This window comes from Athene noctua, chromosome 14, assembly GCF_965140245.1.
Source record: "Athene noctua chromosome 14, bAthNoc1.hap1.1, whole genome shotgun sequence".
Lineage (NCBI taxonomy): Eukaryota > Metazoa > Chordata > Aves > Strigiformes > Strigidae > Athene > Athene noctua.
In genome coordinates, this window is record NC_134050.1 from 3,303,247 (window position 1) to 3,309,246 (window position 6,000).

Genomic DNA, 6,000 nt, shown 5'->3' on the forward strand with positions numbered 1-6,000 from the left:
ACCAGAGCTGACAGTTCTCATTATTTTACCTTGAGTCTTACAGTATTTGAGGGGCTTTTTTATAGGGGGGGAAAAATATCCCTTAAGTGAAACAGACTGTATTAGTATTTCAGCTTTCATTCTTCACATGAAAATTCTGAATTCTTGTGGTCATGGGATAGAAGAAAACTAAAACACTTTAAAATCCCATGATTTTTAAGCAAGTCACATTTTTAGAGGACTGACTGTTTTATATTTTTTTAATTTCCAGAGCTAGGACAGACTGTAATAGTGGTACCACATTCTGAATGAGCATCGGAAGAGTTTTGGGACCACACTCTGATCTGCTCAGACTTTTGGGGAGTTTGGCAGCAAAGTACAGGAAATGTGGATTCAGCTTAGTTTTTCCACTAGTAGTTACAAATCAATGACAGTGCAGCTTTCTTATTTTATGCAATAAAAATGTATTTTCTTAACTAGAAGCTACTCCTTTAATAAAGCTTTCAGAAGAGTTTGAACCGCCCCTGCAAAATCAAATACAAATGTAGACTAAAGAGCATCTCTGCTAAAAGCCATGTAGATTATTCAACAAAGAAAAAAAAAAATTGTCTCCAGAACTTTTTTAAAGAAACAATACGGCTTTCAAAAGGCTGAACTGTGCACCAAATTACATAATAAGATATATTTTGACATGCTGGTTGGGTAATTGTGAATGTTCCCTTGAGCCAAAAAGCTTTCTGGTCACCAAACCAAGCCCATCTTCACGGGAATCTTTTTTTGCACATAACATGAGGCTGTAACCCACAAGTGGGGAAGCCCCTGTGGGCCATGCTCTGCCAGCACTAGGACGGTGACACACTTACTGCACTGCAGTGGCAGCAGCAGCTTCTGCCACCCTGCCCCAAAGAGCATCCCTCACCGGAGGGGGGCACCCGCACCAGGGCCTCAGCGGCTCGAGCCAGGACACCAACACCCCAACGCGCAGGTGCACGTTCCTCTGGTGCCGCGGGCACAAGAGCCTCCAGCAGAGAGGCCGTAACAAGCAGGGTGGTGGCACAAGAGCTTTAGCCCCTGCCACTGTTAATTGAGCACAAGCGTGTTTTGCCAGTTATCAGGCCTAGCATAAAGGACACAGCCAGCCTAAGGATGAACCAATAACCAGACTGTACGTGACACAAAAGGGTCGGTCCATGGGTGAGCGCTGGGGTACAAACCAGTCACTCAGGTTATGCCTAATGGACATCAATCCCAACGACCCCAACAACGACACCGCACGGCCAGCAACGGCGCAAGGAACAGTGAAATAGAGTCTCCCAGAGAGGGGACGGGAGACAACCAGGGCAACAGCCCAACACATCAGACCAAGGAAGCCCCATCCTGAATCCCTACAGAGCCCGCGTTTACCAAAGCCAGACCTGCCTGGAGCCCAGTCCCAGGGGGGCGGGAGGTCCTTCCCCAACAGGGAACTCTGCCCAGGGCGTCCCCCTCACAGACAGACACTCCGCTGCTCCCGCAAGGGGTCCCAGCTGCTCTCCCTACGGGGGACACCTGACCTTGGGTTACTCCGTGTGGGACCCCTGGGGCTCCTTTACCCAATGGCTCTGTCTGCCAGGCCGCCCCACCCTGGGGGGAAGCCTGAAGGGAAACTCACCCCCCTTTGGGAAGGGCTGGGGGAACCAAACACATGTCAACCTTCATGTGGGCTGGGGGTTGAAACCCCAGCATTTCAAAGTGTTACTCTGAGTGCTGCTCATTTTACACAGGAGCAAGCCTAGGAGCAGAGAGCTCTTGGATTACGGCACGTTATAGACCAAAACAGTGTCAGAGAAAAAAAAAAGTGAAATCCAAGAATTGCTGATTATCACAGACTCAGCTCTACCTGTTATGTATATGTACCAGAGGCATCAGCTACAAAAGGTACGTTATGTGGCTGTAGCTAAGCTGTGTGCAATGAAATGCGTGACACTGTGTCCAGACAACCCTAAAATTTCTTCATTTCAACTTATTCCATCCATTTCAGAGCTTTCAAGTTACAGTTACTAATGTAACATACACGCAAGCGCCAAGGCCAGGGGAGGATGAGCTCGCTCTGATTTTTGGTGACTATTTCAGGCCAAGACACGAAGGGCAGAGAGGCCGTGTGCTGGGCACCCCTGTGCCTGCCCTGGAAGACACAGGCAGACCCTCTTTGGGGTCTATCCCAGCAAGATAACCAGGAGAGAAGTTAACCCTCTCTGAAGTGCCTTGTATACAGGATCAATATAAGGACAGAGGTTTCCACAATGTCTTTTACTATTCTCAAGCTCTTTCCACTGCCTGTGGCCTCTGACTTTAATGCAGGATAAAGAGATGCAGGCCAGGAAGGACATGTAGGTCACACACAGAAGCATCCTGCTTTCTCTGCACAGCATTCAGTACTACCCCACTGATAATGCTTTCAAAGTATGCCAGTCACTGCTCTTAAAAAAAAAAAAATTAAAAAAATCAATACTTCATTGATTTTTAGATTAGAAAATTTTCTGGTCACACTGAAGGGTGTCTGAAAAGACCACTCCACATCTGAAGTAGAGTAAATAACGTACCTTTTGTAAAAAAAAATAAATAACCAAGTCCAAATTCTATTCTCTCCAAGATTTGCACTGAATAACCGAAGTTTATCCATCTTGGTATATAATGTAATTTCGGAATCCAAAAATCTAAAGTCTATTCCTTGGCCCCAGAACACACGAAGGTTAAATCAGTGAACGTGTAAGATCCACCACCATGGATGAGCCAACAGACAAATACTGAGTTGAAGTGTGGTACATCCTTATTGGGAGGGGACTCCTCTTTATGTCAATGAATGCGACTAAAAACATAAGCTCTTGCTGAGAAACAGTCCACGTAAAATGGATGTTTTTTCTTAGATTAGAAAATTTTTTTCCTGAGCAGGCTTGACAGCACTGAAGGTAAGGGACAGCACAGAGAGATGCTTTTTAAAGCTTTGGCTTTTTTTCCTCTCTCTCTGCTTAAAAAGAAGGACAGAAACTATGAAGGAGCCCTATACACATAATTTTAACTTGTTCTGATGTACTGACTTATCAGAAATTATCAGTTTAAAGTCAATCCCTTTTAAAAAAAATCTGATAAAAAAAAAAAAAAAATCAATATCGCCCTTAGATTCCTACCTTTTACCAACAAAGCAAGGTCCCTCTCTCAAGAGGAGGGAAATCACTTGTCTATGAAGGAAACTTTCAGCTTCCAAGGAGCTGTCAGAGCTTCCTGAGGTCAAGTCAGGATGACAGAACAGCAACTAAATTCTTCTGAACAACAAGTCAACCTACAATTTTGCTATGACCAGCAGTGGATATTCAACATGAGGTCCAATATATATTACAATTAAAAATTACATCTTAATGAACTATGCGTATCAACAAGGTAATTAATTCTTAAGCTCCTTTTCTGCTTTACAGTAAGTGAGGACTTGGCTCGGGCTAGAAACTATCATGCAAATGTTTAAAAAATTATTTCCATTTTCTGTGACTTTCACTGTGCTTTGCACAGCTCATTAGCCTTTATTTTCAGGATCTTTTCTTCATAAAAGTGGCAATAGCTCAAGTTTATAACAATATGTTGCTTCATTTCACTTCCTCACCTCTTGGAAATCGCTGCAAATACTTGTCTGACAGGACACCATTACTGTCAGTAAAAAATAACATCAGCCACCCCCGCTGACAGAGTACAAGAGGCTAAAAGCACAAAGGGGGAGTGCAGTCCCTGGTGGTAAAAAGGTTAAATAACTCCCTGGTCAAATCTAACTTTTTGGTCATGAATCAAAATCCAGGAGAAATGTCATACATGCGAATACATGACATCTGCTTCTGCATCTGAAAAATAAATTGTAACATTGGCAGACCGTGGGTTTCCCAAGAATGCTGGAGAAATACCTGAGCTCCCAGTCCAGCTCCACACTCCCCTGCACGTGATGCACACTGGGACCAGCACCAGGATGCAGGTGCCTGCGGGGCTCCTCCCCTATTGCCCTGCAAAACCTCCGCAGCACTCGGCAAGCCCCATCCCTCTTCGGTCCTACACAGGCTGTACCTCTGCTCTTCTCTGACACGTTCAGACCCAAGTTATAGATATCCTACAGTGGTTTGGTGTTTAATTTACAGGCATCAACATCAGGCAGCAAAGGCAGCAAACCCAAAGCTGCACTTACAGACCGTAGCTCTGCTCTTGCATTGGCTGCCTAAACATGAAACACGTCAGTACTCATCAGCGATATCATACAAAAACTTGATTTTTTTACTTAAGATAAAGGTTTGAGTATTATCTGTCAAATACTTGGACATCATCTTCCCTGTGAAGTGACAGAAATTAAAAAAAAAAAAAAAAATCATACACAACGAGAAGGATCACTGCTAGAGGCACAATCACTTTTTAGTATTAGCTGAAGTCACTTTTAATTGTAAAACCAGTAAATAGTTAACAGGTACCAAAGTGAGCAGTTGGTTTCTTAAAACCAAGATGCACTGCCTGGAACAAAGGGTGTTATTAGAAAGAAAAGATGCTGCTATTTCCAGATGGTGCCTGAACAGCACCGCACAAGTCGGTGGACCTCCTAATGTAAATCTCTAAAGTCCTCTAGAAAGGTTTGGGGCTCATGATAGAAAACTTAAAATATTCCCTCTGAAAAGTTTAAAACAAGCCAAATAAGATAAAGTTGCTCCTCCACAGCAGTACGGTTTGCTTGGCTGCCTTCTGCTGGGCTTTGGCTCGGGGGACTCAAGTCCTCCGGGACACTGCACCTTTCAGATCAGTAAAAAGGGCTCTGGCAGGAAAGCAACTGAAAATGCTTCCCCCTTGGATCCTCAACTGAAATCTGTCTTTCTAATATCTAATTTAATGCAGAACTAAACCCCTAAAAAGCCCGACTGTGACCCACTTTGGGTACTGTCACGGTATTTCTTGTCACTTAATTGCTGCTCTTTTTGCTAAAGTTTCATAAGATTTCATTCTCTAAAAAGCTATTTCCAAAAACAGCCTCTAACCAAACCAGACCCTAATTTCTTTCCAACCACTCAGTTAATCTTTAGAGACACGCATGGTCACTTTTAACAAAAAGAGAAAGAAGACGTTGCCCTACTCAGGCTTTCCCTTTGTGCGTACACCATGCAGTTACATAACTATAACGGAGTATCCGGATTTTTAAAGCTCTCAGTCTTACGACTACACTGTCAAACATATGCACTACATGGCATTTAAGAAAGTTTTCCATTAACCTGCTCTATGCTGGTATTGCTAGCGAAATGAAAGAGGGATGACTGGGGGAAACTAACGAATACAGGCTGGTTTTTTAAAAAAATGAAAGAAAACGATATATGAAGAGAAAAGGCATGAAGGAAGAAGGTGCTAGAACTGCCGGGTCATGCAGTCATTCATTACACACTACCCATTAAGAGTTGCTCAGGTGTCAAAGTGTTAAGATCTGCTACCAAAAGGAAACCCTGACCATCCAAGGCTTTGCTCCAGGTAGGATCAGAAGCATAAGGCGAAATTTCTTCCCATAAGCTTCCTGACAGGTGACTTACTGCACAGATCAGGGCAGCGCTTAAGCAAATTTCTTAAGTCAGATTTATGCCACGTCCAGGTACTTTTTCAACACACACTCTTCTTCTCACTGTCAAGATTTACTAGTCTGGATGCCAGGAAAATGGGGAAATACATGCACAAACATAGCCACAGAGGTGACAGGTCACACTTATGGAAAGTAATTTTCTTTGAAAGACTGCTGCTCTTCTTCCATCGATCAGGACACCATGACAACAAACTGGTGACTTCATGGATGAACCACCATTAAGTAGAAATAAAATTATGAGTACAGTAAAGAGTTAAAGTGTGGATGCTGAACTTATTAAAAAAAAAAAAAATCAGAAGAGGATCATGACTCTTCCACAAGCAGAAAAAAGGTTGGTAAATTGTTTTTTCAAATATCCATTTGGTTCAGATATATCTGCATTCCGATTTTTAAAATTCTCT